This window comes from Labeo rohita, chromosome 20, assembly GCF_022985175.1.
Source record: "Labeo rohita strain BAU-BD-2019 chromosome 20, IGBB_LRoh.1.0, whole genome shotgun sequence".
Classification (NCBI taxonomy): domain Eukaryota; kingdom Metazoa; phylum Chordata; class Actinopteri; order Cypriniformes; family Cyprinidae; genus Labeo; species Labeo rohita.
In genome coordinates this window covers 1188929-1204011 of record NC_066888.1, presented here as the reverse complement: position 1 = coordinate 1204011, position 15083 = coordinate 1188929, and positions in this window count along the sequence as shown.

Below are 15083 nucleotides of genomic sequence, written 5' to 3'. Positions count from 1 at the left end.
CTATCTTTTTCTCCTGTTTAAGGTTAGGCAGGGAGGTAGTGTATGATTTTGTACTTTTATTTATTTATTTTTTGTTACCTTAGGTAGATTGCTTTCTGGAGTTAGTCTGTTTTGTTTGTTAAGCAGTCATTAGATTATGACGTTGTTAAAACTGCCATGCTTAGATCTTATGAATTAGTACCTGAAGTGTACCGACAGAAGTTTCGGGACTATGCGAAATCAGTCAAACAAACATTCGTAGAATTTGCCAAAGAGAAAAGTAATCTCTTTGACAGATGGTGTTGTTCTAGTAAAGTGTCCACTTTTGAGCAACTTAGAGAGCTAATCTTAGTAGAGGATTTTAAAAGTTGCTTGCCGGAGAACATTGTTGTGCACTTAAATGAGAAAATGGTTACTAAACTGTCTGATGCTGCTGTTATCACCGATGAATTTGTGTTAACGCACAGAAGTGCTTTTCCTTCTGTGCGTCGGCATAGGAATCGGTCTCCAGTTGAGGATAGCGTTATGGATTCGGTTAGAGCAGGTCATTCAAAATCAGATAGTTTGCGTAAACCTGCTTCAAAATGCACAGGTGATAAGCGTGTGTTTTTACTGCCTTGATCCAGGCCATCTAATTTCTGAGTGTAGGTCTTGGAAGAAGTAAAATTCATCCACGAAAGCTAAAAGTGTTGCCTTTGTCAAGTCTTCTGTGGATAGTGGCAGTTTGTGTCCCATTTCTGTGTACCAGCCTTTTCTCATGTCTGGTCTTGTTTCTTTGTCTGCTGACAAAACTAATTCTTAGGGACATGGGCGCCGCCCAGTCCATTATTTTGGAAAGCGTGTTGACGTTCTCTGAAGCAACTTATTCCGGCTCTGATGTTTTAATACGTTGCATTGAACTTGGTTGTGTTAGAATACCACTGCAACACTGTTTGTCTAACCTCTGATCTTGTTTCAGGAGATATTGAGCTTGGAGTGCGTTCAGAGTTGCCTGTGGAGGGAGTTGATCTTGTGCTGGACAATGATTTGGCTGGTGGTCAGGTTTTTTCTAGCCCAGTTGTAGAATTGTGTTCTTTAAAAGTTGGGAGGGAACAGTTAACACTTGCCCATAAATCAGATCTGAGATTGAGAAACTGTTGAGCAACCGATTTGGCCACAAATCCTCAAGCTAGGGTTGTTTTTTTGGGGGGGGGGGAATGACATTTTGATGTGATATCTTTTCAGATAGACCTACCTTCTAGTTCCGAGACCAGGTCTTAAAATTGGCTCATGAGAATATACTACAGAATATACTATACTATAAGAGGATTTCCAAGTATTTCTTTTGACCGAGTATGAAGTCCAGTGTGGGGGTCGACTGATTATTGGTGCCGATATTAAGCATTTTTATGATATTTTATGATATCGGCCGATAAAATTAATTTTGAAACGCGCTATTTGGCTCTGATGCAGCCTGACGGAACTCACCACTCCGTGGCCGAGAGTAATCTCTGCCTACCGCCCATCTGATTTGTTGGGGGTCACAGGTCTGACCAATCAACGTGAAAGGCTGAAGGCACTTACACAACAGATCATCATTTCAGCAACTACTGTTTACATATGTTAGCTAGCGTGCTAGCAGCTTTATACACTCACTAGTCACTATGTTGAAAACTGAGATGATTTCACACCAGAGTTTTTCATGTTCCATGCGATTGTGGTATGTTTTCAACATATTATACAGACAGTGTTACTACAAAACCATAAGAAGCAGTTTCCTCCAACTCCACTATCCAATGGACGTACAGCAGCTGTTTTGCGGTCGCACATCGGCTGTTGTGAAAGTACTGACGGAATCATAGCTGTGATCATCCCGATTTAAAATCCTGAATATCAAACATGTTTGATATGATCTGGGTGGCCACGATTTGTGTGCGAGCAGATCGGGAGGTGCAAGTTTCGATTTGTGAACGTCTCACATTACTGTCACAGAAGCAGACGGACAACCAGGTAAGTAAATGTTAACACAGTTTATTGAATTTGACAGATGAAATATGCAGACGGAGGAGACTTGACAGGTGAGTGATCTGACGATGAGATAATCTGAATGGTTTTGGATACAGCGTTGATGATGAACGATCTTTTCCTTTGCAGATGACCCTGGTTGGAGTATGCAGCCGAGCACACACACACACCGCTGACTGGACTGGGAGACAGGACTAAAACACAAGAGGTACAGGTAAGTAACAGCAGGTATGTATTTGGTAGTGAACTCGGAGAGAGAAGCACTATGTGTCCGCATCGTAAGGACGAGCCCGGACAATGACTGTGGTGTGGTGTGTGCATATAAAGGGTGCTGGTAATGAGGTGCAGGTGAGACATGATTAGTACTCCGGTGATTGTGATCGCTGGGTGTGACTGAGGTTAGAGCCTGGCCAATCCGTGACATTACCCCCCCTCCCCACGGCCCACTCAAGAGGGCCGAGACCTCCGGCGCCGAGGTGGTCTACCTCTCCCTCGAGGTGCCGGATATTCAGGATGAGCTGCATGAAATTCCAAGATGAGAGTAGGATCTAGGATGTCATCACGTGGAACCCATGACCTTTCCTCTGGTCCATAACCCTCCCAGTCGACCAAGTACTCGAGACGACCACCACGACGCCGGGATTGCAGAATCTCTTTGACGGAGTATATGGACCCTTCCTCTAGCACCAACGGAGGGGGGGATTTCCTCTTCCTGGCCAGGCTCTGTGGAGGGGAGCAGAGGTTCGTGACAGGATTTTAACAGAGAAACGTGGAAAGTGGGATGGATCCTATATTGAGGTGGAAGTTGAAGTTTGTAGGTGACGGGATTGACCTGTTCCAGGATGGTAAAGGGACCAATGAATCTGGGACTTAGCTTCTTAGTGGAGACTTAGTGGAGAGCCAAACCTTCTGACCAGGAGTGAAGGTGGGACCTGGGATCCTTCTGCGATCCGTGATAGCTTTGGACCTGTTCACTGCCCTCTGCAGATAATGGTGAGCAGCGTCCCAGACTCTCTCGCTCTCCCGGAACCAGTAATCCAGTGCGGGGACATCCGATGGTTCGCCGTTGCACAGGAAGAGAGGTGGCTGGAAACCTAAAACACATTGGAATGATGTGAGTCCCGTGGAAGGTTGCCGCAGTGAATTTTGGGCATATTCCGCCCAACCCAAGAACTGGCTCCAGGAGTTCTGGTGACCATGACAGAATGTCCGAAGGAACCGTCCCACCTCTTGAATCTTCCTCTCAGTCTGTCCGTTGGTCTGAGGATGGTATCCAGACGAGAGGCCAACGGTCACACCTAGGAGTTTAAAAAACGACTTCCAGACTCGGGATATGAATTGAGGCTCTCTATCTGATACAATGTCTTCAGGGATTCCGTAATAACGGAAGACATGATTGAAGAGGTGCTCAGCTGTCTCCAGGGCTGTAGGTAATTTCTTGAGTGGTATCAGACGACAGAACTTAGAGAAACAATCGACTATGACCAGTATGCAGGTATTCTCATTAGACACAGGGAGATCCGTCATAAAGTCTACTCCTAGGTGTGACCAGGGACGGTTCGGTACTGGCAAGGGATGGAGTTTACCTGCTGGAAGGTGACGTGGACTCTTGGACATGGCACACTCCTTACATCCTTGGACATACCTCCTCACATCCCTTGCCATGTCAGGCCACCAGAAGCGGTCGGATAGCAACGAGAGAGTATAATTGGCCCCTGGATGCCCCGTGCCCAAGGATATATGAGTGGTATGGATTAGGTTTACCCGTTGAGATGGAGGAATGAACTGGCGTCCTGGAGGACAGCCTGGCGGAGCTCTGGGTTCAGGAGTGGCAACAGCTGGAGGTTCCGTCCATTCTATGGGACTGATGATCAAATGGTCAGGGATTATAGGAGAAGGAGTTTCAGTGTTGGTTTCACCTTCAGCGAGACGAGAGAGGGCATCTGCTCGGACATTCTTGGATCCTGGACGGTAAGTTATGGAGAAATTGAACCTGGTGAAAAAGAGGGCCCATCTGGCCGTTTTGCATCACGAAGATACTGCAGATTTTTATGGTCTGTGATTACCTGAAATGAGTGGTTGGCCCCCTCCAACCAATGTTGCCACTCCTCTAAGGCGGGTTTAATGGCCAGTAACTCTCTGTTTCCAATATCATAGTTCATCTCCGCCGGGCTGAGCTTCCTGGAGAAGTAGGCACATGGATGGAGGCGTGGAGGAGTTCCGTGATGCTGGGAGAGGACGGCGCCGACACCAGTGGTGGATGCGTCCACTTTAACCACGAAAGGGAGATCAGGGTCAGGATGAGTCAGGAGTGGAGCTTGGGTAAAGGCTTTCTTTAGCATTTCAAAGGCGGTATTGGCGTCAGTTGTCCAGTAGAGGGTTTTGGGATGTCCTTTAAGGAGGTTGGTGAGTGAACTTGTGATGAGACTGAAGCCTTCTACAAACCGACGGTAGAAATTAGCAAATCCCAGGAATCTTTGAAGCTCCTTAATAGTATTAGGTTTGGGCCAGGAAACCACTGCATCTACCTTCCCCTCGTCCATGCGAACCCCATGGCGATCAATGACGTATCCCAGGAACTGAACTTTGATGAAATGAGCATTTTTCGGCCTTCAAATATAACTGGTGCTCTCGTAACTTCTGCAGGACCTCCGCAACGTGATGGCGATGTTCGGCCTCACTCCTTGAATATAGCAAAATATCGTCAATATAGACAACAACGAAGTGGTGAAGGAATTCTCTGAGGACCTCATGAATGAAGTTTTGAAATACAGAGGGGGCGTTTACTAAACCATATGGCATAACGCGATATTCATAATGGCCAGTAGGGGTCACAAAGGCAGTCTTCCGTTCATCCCCTTCGCGTATTCTGATCAGGTTGTATGCGCTGCGGAGGTCCAATTTGGTGAAAATCCGTGCAGAACGGAGTTGTTGCAGGGCCGCTGGGACGAGAGGTAAGGGATAACGAAACTTGATGGTTTGATGATTAAGTACACGGTAGTCTATACACGGACGCAGCCCTCCATCCTTCTTAGAGACGAAGAAGAAACTGGAAGCTGCTGGAGATGTGGATGGACGAATATACCCCTGACTCAGAGCCTCCCGGATGTACTCCTCCATGGCCTTGCTCTCAGGAAGCGACAACGGGTAAATCCTCCCTTTGGGCAATGAGGCATTTGGAACGAGGTCAATTGCGCAGTCCCATGGCCGATGAGGTGGTAGCTGGGAAGCTCTCTTGGGGCAAAATACGTCTTCGAAGTCAGAATATATGGCAGGAATCTTGACAGACTGATTACTCACAGGACTTTCGATAGACGTGACATAGACAGGAAAGGTCTTCTTGACCGGTTGAGGGAGGTCTGGGAAACAAGTTGTGGAGCAATCCTTTCCCCATTTCAATATTTCTCCTGAGCCCCAAGAGATGATGGGATCATGCTTCGCCAGCCACGGATGCCCTAGGATGATGTCAACAGTAGCGCTCTCCAGAACCAGCAGTTAAATCTTTTCCTTGTGAAGTATTCCGAGTTGGAGTTGAATGACGTCACATTGGCATTGTACTTGCTTCCGAGATAGTAGTTCTCCTGTTATTAAGTGAATCTTGTACTTGGTTGCCGTGGCAAAGGTGCGGAGCTGGAGCTAGCGGCAATGGGTTCCCGAGATGAAGTTGCCAGCTGACCCGGAGTCGACGAGGGCTGTGACTGAAACAGAAATTGTAGCAGTAGTCACCATTACATTAGTGGTCAGTGGGGTTAATTTTTCGGTGTCTGACTGAATGACACTCACCCAAGATCTCTTTGGTCGTGATGGACAGTTCAGTCTCATATGTCCACTTGCTCCACAGTACAAGCAGAGACCCCGGGTCAGCCTCCTTTGCCGCTCAGTAGCTGATAGTTTACCAGAGTCGAGAATCATAGGTTCGATGGTTGGTTCTGGAGGGGAGACCTGTTCTGGCGGACGGAGGAGCATAACATCTTCGGAGAGATAGGATGACATGCGATCTGAGCATCGGATGGAATGCTGGATGAATCTATCTAACCCTTGATGATCGTCATGTGCAGCCAGTTGCATGCGAAGTTTGGGCTCCAAGCCTAGCCGGTATGTTGTTAATAATGATCGCTCATTCCATCCACTCGCAGCGGCCAAGGTTCTGAATTTCAGGGAATATTCGTGAATTGACATGGTACCTTGTTTAAGATGGTAGAGTTGTTCTCCCGCTGAAATGGCCGTATCCAACTGACCGAAGACCTCTATAAAATGAGCGATGAAAGTCTGGATGGATCGAGTAGCCGGCCCGGCTTGGAGCCAAATAGTTTCTGCCCATCGCAACGCTGGACCTGTGAGTAGAGAAATGATGAAGGCAATTTTAGATTGATCGGTGGGATATTGCATAGGCTGCATGGTGAAGATTAGAGAGCATTGTAACAGGAATCCGTTGCACTCCTCCGCCCGGCCAGAGTAGGGCGCTGGCCGGGCCATGGGACTAGACGGTACTGTAGGTGAAGGAGCGCTAGGTGAGGGCGATGATTCTCTGACTGTCGGAGGTGATGTGATGGCAGTGGGACGTAGAAGAACCCGTCGAAGAGAATCAACCAGTTCTTGAAACGGATCATCTGTGCTCATGCTGCAATATATCTGTTACGGTCCGGGCTTCTGTCACAGAAGCAGACGGACAACCAGGTAAGTAAATGTTAACACAGTTTATTGAATTTGACCGATGAAATATGCAGACGGAGGAGACTTGACAGGTGAGTGATCTGACGATGAGATAATCTGAATGGTTTGGATACAGCGTTGATGATGAACGATCTTTTCCTTTGCAGATGACCCTGGTTGGAGTATGCAGCTGAGTACACACACACACCGCTGACTGGACTGGGAGACAAGGACGACAGGACTAAAACACAAGAGGTACAGGTAAGTAACAGCAGGTAAGTATTTGGTAGTGAACTCGGAGAGAGAAGCACTATGTGTCCCCATCGTAAGGACAAGCCCGGACAATGACTGTGGTGTGGTGTGTGCATATAAAGGGTGCTGGTAATGAGGTGCAGGTGAGACATGATTAGTACTCCGGTGATTGTGATCGCTGGGTGTGACTGAGGTTAGAGCCTGGCCAATCCGTGACAATTACCAGATAATCTGTGCCAAACATCGGGACCAATCGAGGTGCTCAACAAGATTTTTGCAGCTGAGCACACACACACACCGCTGACTGGACTGGGAGACAAGGACGACAGGACTAAAACACAAGAGGTACAGGTAAGTAACAGCAGGTAAGTATTTGGTAGTGAACTCGGAGAGAGAAGCACTATGTGTCCCCATCGTAAGGACGAGCCCGGACAATGACTGTGGTGTGGTGTGTGCATATAAAGGGTGCTGGTAATGAGGTGCAGGTGAGACATGATTAGTACTCCGGTGATTGTGATCGCTGGGTGTGACTGAGGTTAGAGCCTGGCCAATCCGTGACAATTACCAGATAATCTGTGCCAAACATCGGGACCAATCGAGGTGCTCAACAAGATTTTTGCTCCGATTCTCAGCAGGGCAAAATCGGGCTAAAAATCCTGTAGTGTGAGCCCGGCTTTAGTGTGCCTATGATAGGCTATTAGTGTTATAGTTTCATGGAAATAGTTCTACAATGGAGCTATGAATACAATTAGTTTATTTACACTTATTAAATACATTATGTTTTTATTAAGTTAATCCATTGATGTGCATTAGATGATGAACTGAATAGTCACCTCTACAATTGTAGGTTGTGTTATTTATCAGAAAAGAATTAATGAGGAATTATGAGAGGTTATGCTATTACACATACATTTCTAACAACCCAAATACTTCCACAAGCTGTTTAGCTGTAGTCCAATAATCATAGGCTTAATCATGAAGCATACAGTGGCCCCACTTTTAATTCTCTCTATATATTACCCTTATTGTATGTGGATATTCAAAGGATGACAAGAGTAAGAAGTGCAGTGTGGGAGTACTACACTCAACCAACACCAGGGAGTTTTTGTCAGAGCCCTTGTTATTCTTAATTTTGACATTAGTTTTAATTTTACCAGACATATATCAGTTCAAAATATCAGTTATCTGTCTACTTGATCTGTAATAATCAGTATTAGCATCGGCCCTGAAAAACACATATCGGTAGACCCCTAGTCCAGTGTTTCAAAGTTTTGCCAGTTTTTTTTTAATTCAATTCAATTCAGATTTATTTGTATAGTGCCTTTCACAATACATATCATTGCAAAGCAACTTTACAGCAAATTAAAGTTTTTACAATATATTTAGTAGTAGCTTACTAGTGGTAAGTGGTAAACTTCTTTAGAGTTCATTAATAGTTCAAATAGTAAAAAAAAAAATACCACAATCTGAATTCAGCTGACTCCTGCAGAAGGCAGTTCTTGGTTACAGGCCTGCATATACAATTGGTTAGACTTGTTTCATGAGTCCTCTTCTGTCTGGAACCACTTGTGTTATTTTTCCAGTAATCCAGGAGTTACGGGGCGCAGAATCATCCACTACAAGTATGATGTCTCCAGGAATGAAATTCCACTTGATTTTTGTCCATTTCTGTTGTTCCTGCAACTGTGGTAAGTACTCAGTCCACCTTTTCCAAAATAAGTAGGCCATGTATTGAACTTGCTTCTATCTTTGCCGTGCATACATGTCCTCTTTCTGAAACAGCCCAGGAGTACTACGGTGTACATTTTAGGACATGCTCAGACATCAGTCATAAAATGAAAAGGTGTCATGCCTCAGACTAAAAGGCTTCAGGTCTCAGGAAAAACAACGTCAGGTGTCAGGTTTCGCACAATTAGGCATCAGATGAAATTGACTCAGGTTAAAAGGCATCAGACAAAAAGACATCGGGTGAACGTGTGATGTCGGCAGTCACGCCCATCTGTGATATATCACCTACGCATATATATATATATATATATATATATATATATATATATATACACACACACATATTAGGCGTAGTTTCCACGCCCATATCACATATGTTAAAGCACTTTATGGCATTTTCGGGGATCTAAATAAAATAAAATTGTCCTTCCTTTTACTAATACAAGTTTTTGTACTTTTGTAAAGGATGTCTAGGCCAAAATGCCACAACTTAAATCTCATATTTTCAATATGTCTAATCTATGGAGCTGATTTCATCATCATAACAGCCTGTAAAACTCTTGCATTGATTTCATTAGGCTAATTGTTAATAAAAACCTTTAAACCTTACTGTAACCGGGAGTGAAGGACGAGAGGCGAGCGGATCCACATGCAAGCTTTTATTAATGGGACGAGACAGATACATGGTCGGACAGGCAGGGTCAAATCAACAGTAACCAGGTGTGTCAGAGGCGAGACGAGAGAATAGTCCTTAATGACGAGCGATAATCCAAAGGCAGGCGGCTAGACAGTCCAAACGAGATAGCCAGGCGGGAAAAACAAAACACAGGGAACTAGGAACAAGAAACTAGGAAGCGGTAACAATAATAAACAACAATACAACAATCCGTGAAGTGCACTGGGAAGGACCGGGGCTTTGATAGAACGCCTGATTGGTCACGGGGGCTGACGCAATCAGTGTGGTGGAGGATGGGAGATGCAGTCCGGAGTGTGGTGCAACAGTCAGAGTGTGTAGGTGAGGTGAGAGTGACATCTGGTGGTGAGCGGACAACGGGACACCGACCAGATTCGTGACATAGCCCCCCCCCAAGGAGCGGCTTCCAGACGCTCGAAGGGAACAACAGTCCAGGGGAGCGGTGGGGTGGGAGCGAGACAGGGCGAAGGCTGGAGGGCCAGGTCCATGTGGGGGGCCCAGTGATTGAGGCAGGACCAACAGAGCAGGTACCCTCCAGGGCGGGGCCGAAGGTGGAGCAGGAGCCCTCCAGGGCGGAGGCGGAGCAGGAGGCGGAGCAGGAGGCGCAGGAGCCTTCCAGGGCGGAGCCGGAGGCGGAGCAGGAGGCGCAGGAGCCCTCCAGGGCGGAGCCGGAGGCGGAGCAGGAGGCGCCGGGGTCCTCCAGGGCAGAGCAGGGACCTGTGTCATGGGCTGGGACCTGGGGAGAGCAGGGATAGAGGAGACAAACAGAAGAGCAGGAGGGGCAGGAGCCCTCCAGGGCTGAGCAGGAGGCACCGGGAACTTCCAGGACGGAACCGGAGGCAGAGCAGGAGGCCCTCTGGAGCAGACTTGAGACCAGACGGGACCTCTGGAGCGGACTTGAGACCAGACGGAACCTCTGGAGCAGACTTGAGACCAGACGGGACCTCTGGAGCAGACTTGAGATCAGACGGGACCTCCGGAGCAGACTTGTGATCAGTCGGGAGCTCTGGAGCAGGCTTGGGATCAAACGGGAGCTCTGGAGCAGGCTTGTGATCAGACGGGAGCACTAGAGCAGGCTTGAGAACAGATGTGACCTCAGGAGCACAGTGTGCAGACCACACACACCAAATGGCAACTGCCATTACGGGAAGAGCAGTGGCGGGTGGCAGGACCTCTTTAAAGGTGGGTCTAGAAGGTATTGGTGCCACTAGGATGTTCGCTGCCCTCACTGATGCTAGTGGTGGGTCCAGCACGCCGGCCATCCTGATAGGCCGTGATCTTGGGATGTCAGACGAGGCATGGCACGGCTCTGGAAGGTCAGACGAGACATGACTTGGCTCTGGACAAATAGACGAGACATGACGAGGCACTGGGAGGTCTGAGGAAACATAGAGAGGCTCTGGGCCGTCAGGCGGGACGTGACTTGACTTTGGGCCGTCGGGCGGGACGTGACTTGACTCTGGGCCGTCAGGCGGGACGTGACTTGACTCTGGGCCGTCAGGCGAGACGTGACTTGACTCTGGGCGGTCAGACGAGACATGGTGAGGCTCTAGACAGATAGACGAGATGTGACGGGGCTCTGGAGGGTCAGACGAGTTGTGACTTGACTCTGGGCGGTCAGACGAGACCTGGTGAGGTTCTGAACAGATAGACGAGACGTGACGGGGCTCTGGAAGGTCAGACGAGACGTGACTTGGCTCTGGACGGTCAGACGAGACATGGTGAGGCTCTGGACAGATAGACGAGACGTGACAGGGCTCTGGAACAGCGATAATAACTTCATTTGGCTCATGAAGATCAGCTGTGGTTTGACTTGGTTCGTGGAGATTGGCTGTGACTTGACTTGATTCGTGAAGATCAGTAGTGAACTGATTTGACTCTTGGAGATCAGCGGTGACTTGACTTGGCTCGTGAAGTTTAGTAGTGACTTGATCTGACATGTGAAGACCAGCGGTGACTTGAACTGACTTGTGAAGATCATTGACTTTACTTGACTCAGGAACCACGGCTGTGACTTTGCTTGACTCAGGAACCACGGCTGTGACCTTGCTTGACTCAGGAGGAACGGCCCTGACTTCACTTGGCTTGTGAAGATTAACAATGACTTTACTTGGCTCAGGAACAACAGCCTTGGCGTTGCTTGATGCAGGAATGACAGCCTTGACGTTGCTGGATTTGGAAGCTTGACTGGACTTGGAAGCTTGACTGGACTTGGAAATGCAGCTGTACATTGACTTGACTTGGAAACTTGACTTGACACAGGAAACACAGCTGCAACTTGACTTGGAAACTTGACTTGACTCAGGAAATACAGCTGCAGCTTGACTTGACTTGGAAACTTGACTTGACTCAGGAAATGCAGCTGCAACTTGACTTGACTTGGAGACTTGACTTGACTCAGGAAACACAGCTGCAACTTGACTTGACTTGGAAACTTGACTTGACTCAGGAAATGCAGCTGTAACTCCATATAGCTCTGGTATGGCAGCTGTGACGTGACGGAGCTCTGTTTCCGCCGCCATCTTGTGAACGGACTCCGCCGTCGCCGCCATCTTGTGAGGGCACGCCGGCGCTGCCGCCATCTTGTGAACAGGCACTGCAGTCGCCGCCATTGCACGAGCGCGCTCCGACACAGCCGCCATTTCACGAGCGATCCAGGCGGCAAACGTGTTTGTAGCATCGTGCTCCGGCATGACCGTCCATCTGCGAATGGGATGCGCGGTCGCCATTACCGTGTTTTCGCGCTCCCTCTGCGCGACCCCCACGGTGCACGGCGAACCCACACACAAAAATGCAAAGTTTAAAAAATCCTCCAGTGACGAGCGCGGGCCCTCACGTCTCAGTTGTGTACAGAGGGGCTGGTTCACGCCGTCACAAAAAATCTAAATTATTATACAGTCCGGGAGAGTGAAATGGTTAGCAATGGAAATAAACTCACGGGTATATTGTTCGAGTGTGTGTGATCGCTGTTTGATTCTGCAAAGAGTTATGTCCGTGTCCATATCAGATGAATGTCCGGGGTGAAAGCTGCTGGATCCTGTTGTGACGGATTGTTCTGTAACCGGGAGTGAGGGACGAGAGGCGAGCGGATCCACATGCAAGCTTTTATTAATGGGACGAGACAGAAACATGGTCGGACAGGCAGGGTCAAATCAACAGTAACCAGTTGTGTCAGAGGCGAGACGAGAGAATAGTCCTTAATGACGAGTGATAATCCAAAGGCAGGCGGCTAGACAGTCCAAACGAGATAACCAGGCGGGAAAAACAAACACAGGGAACTAGGAACTCGGAACTCAGAACAAGAAACTAGGAAGCGATAACAATAATAAACACAACAATACAACAATCCGTGGTTTGCAAGTGGAAAGACCGGGGCTTTTATAGCGCCGCTGATTGGTCGCGGGTGAAGTGCAATGGCTGATGGGGAATGTAGTCCGGGGTGTGGTGCAACAGTCTGTGTGTGACAGGGCGAGAGTGACATCTGGCGGTGAGTGGACAGCGGGACACCGACCAGATTCGTGACACTTACCTTGTTCATTCATGTAATGAGATAATTCACATTTATTATGATTGATTTTGACCTAACCAAGGCAAATTTTAAATGTATCAAATTTAAAAGGATACAATTATATTTTGATGTATTGTAAAATATTGTAAAATTATTTGCAAAAGTTGGTATTGTATACTTGTCATTTAGTTTTCTAAAGATGTGATCCACTTATCACAAAGTGTTAATGTTTGAACGACAGAATCAACAGTTCTTCATATTCTACACATACACATGCTGAATGCATTGATAGATTATGTAACATGACATTGACCTTTAGGCCTTGTTCATCACAACACTGACTCCAGCTGCAGTCCACTTTTTGTGAATCTCCCCCACATTTTTGAATGGGTTTTGTTTCACAATTCTCTCCAGGGTGTGGTTATCCCTATTGCTTGTACACTTTTTTTCTACCACATCTTTTCCTTCCCTTTGCCTCTCTATTAATGTGCTTGGACACAGAGCTCTGTGAACAGCCAGCCTCTTTTGCAATGACCTTTTGTGTCTTGCCCTCCTTGTGCAAGGTGTCCAGTGACGGTTCTAGACAAATTTTACTAGGGGAGCCAAGAAGGGGCCAGTGTTTAACCAGAGGGGCACATTAAAAAATGACAACAATGATATTTAAAGATTATAAACTTTATTTTACTTTAAAATCATACAAACATTTATTATGTACAAGAGTGAGTGCAGGTGCAAAAGAGGTAGGGCCACAAAAAAATGATAAATACAGTACAGTGTACAAATACAGTGTGTCAATTCAATTGAACAAAACTCCAGCGTACAACATGAAATTGTTTCGCTTACCTTCGACTCTTGCAACAGGAGAAATGAATCGTAGCTCCTCTATCCAAGAGTAGTTAGTTGTTGCTGCGCTCTCATTCACCGAGCAGCGCCACAGTGTTTCGGTGCGCCGCTCTAATTTACCCATGTAGAACGATGCGTCGCATTAGTTCTGCTTTTGGCGCTCGTGTGTAAAATCGTAATAAATTCATAATTGTTTTATTTGGTCAGCACGGGGGAGCCACAGGGGTGGCCAGGGACATGTCTACAGAGGCACGGGCCTCCCTAGGCCTCCGTGTAGAACCGCCACTGAAGGTGTCAATAGTCGTCTTTTGGACAACTGTCAAATCAGCAGTCTTCCCCATGATTGTGTAGCCTACAGAACTAGACTGAGAGACCATTTAAAGGCCTTTGCAGGTGTTTTGAGTTAATTAGCTGATTAGAGTGTGGCACCAGGTGTCTTCAATACTGAACCATTTCACAATATTCTAATTTTCTGAGATACTGAATTTGGGGTTTTCATTAGTTGTCAGTTATAATCATCAAAATTAAAAGAAATAAACACTTGAAATATATCAGTCTGTGTGGAATGAATGTATGCATTATACAAGTTTCACTTCTTGAATGGAATTAGTGAAATAAATCAACTGTTTGAAGATATTTTAATTATATGACCAGCACCTGTACATAATAAATCGTCTTTTCACAGCAAAATCCTAAATATACTATGTTGTTTAACATCTTTACACCTTACTACACAGTAGGTCAACAAATATGATTTTAACACAAGGAACCGTGTTTTGGTTTGTAATATTCACATTTGTAAACACCCTTGTCGTGGTTCTCAATCACGTTCGATGATGACGTATTGCTTTCCCGTGGACTCTTGGGATTAAAAAGTATCTATCACTCCAAAATCTGGGCTGAAGCAGTAGCACGTCCGGGGATTTCTCGCCTACTCTTTTAGTTTTCAAATGTACTTCTTTCTTCACGTACTCTTTTTGCCTACTATATAGTAGGTTAGGCATATTCGGACGCACTTTAAGTAGATGAAGCCTTTCAGTCTGAGGCACGACACCTTTTTATTTTATGACTGACGTCTGAGGATGTCCTAAAATGTCCACCGTACAGGTGACTCAACATCGCAGGTGACTTCCGCATTCATATTTCTACTGAAGAGCGCGTTTTCTTTGATATGTGTAAGATATTTTTATTTTTTCAGCACATGAAGTGGTTTCGTTTTTTGTTCGTGTTGTCTGTGATGCACAGCATTTGACTCTCGGGATCTGTTCAACTGAATGATTAGTTTGTCATTTGCACCCAGAGTAAGTGTTGTGGATCTCACTCTTCTGTCTTCAGCTTCATCATGGATGAAACACAAACAACCCAAGATGAAGATTTTTCTCCAGGATGCAGGTACTTTAAATGCATACTATATTAACCCTA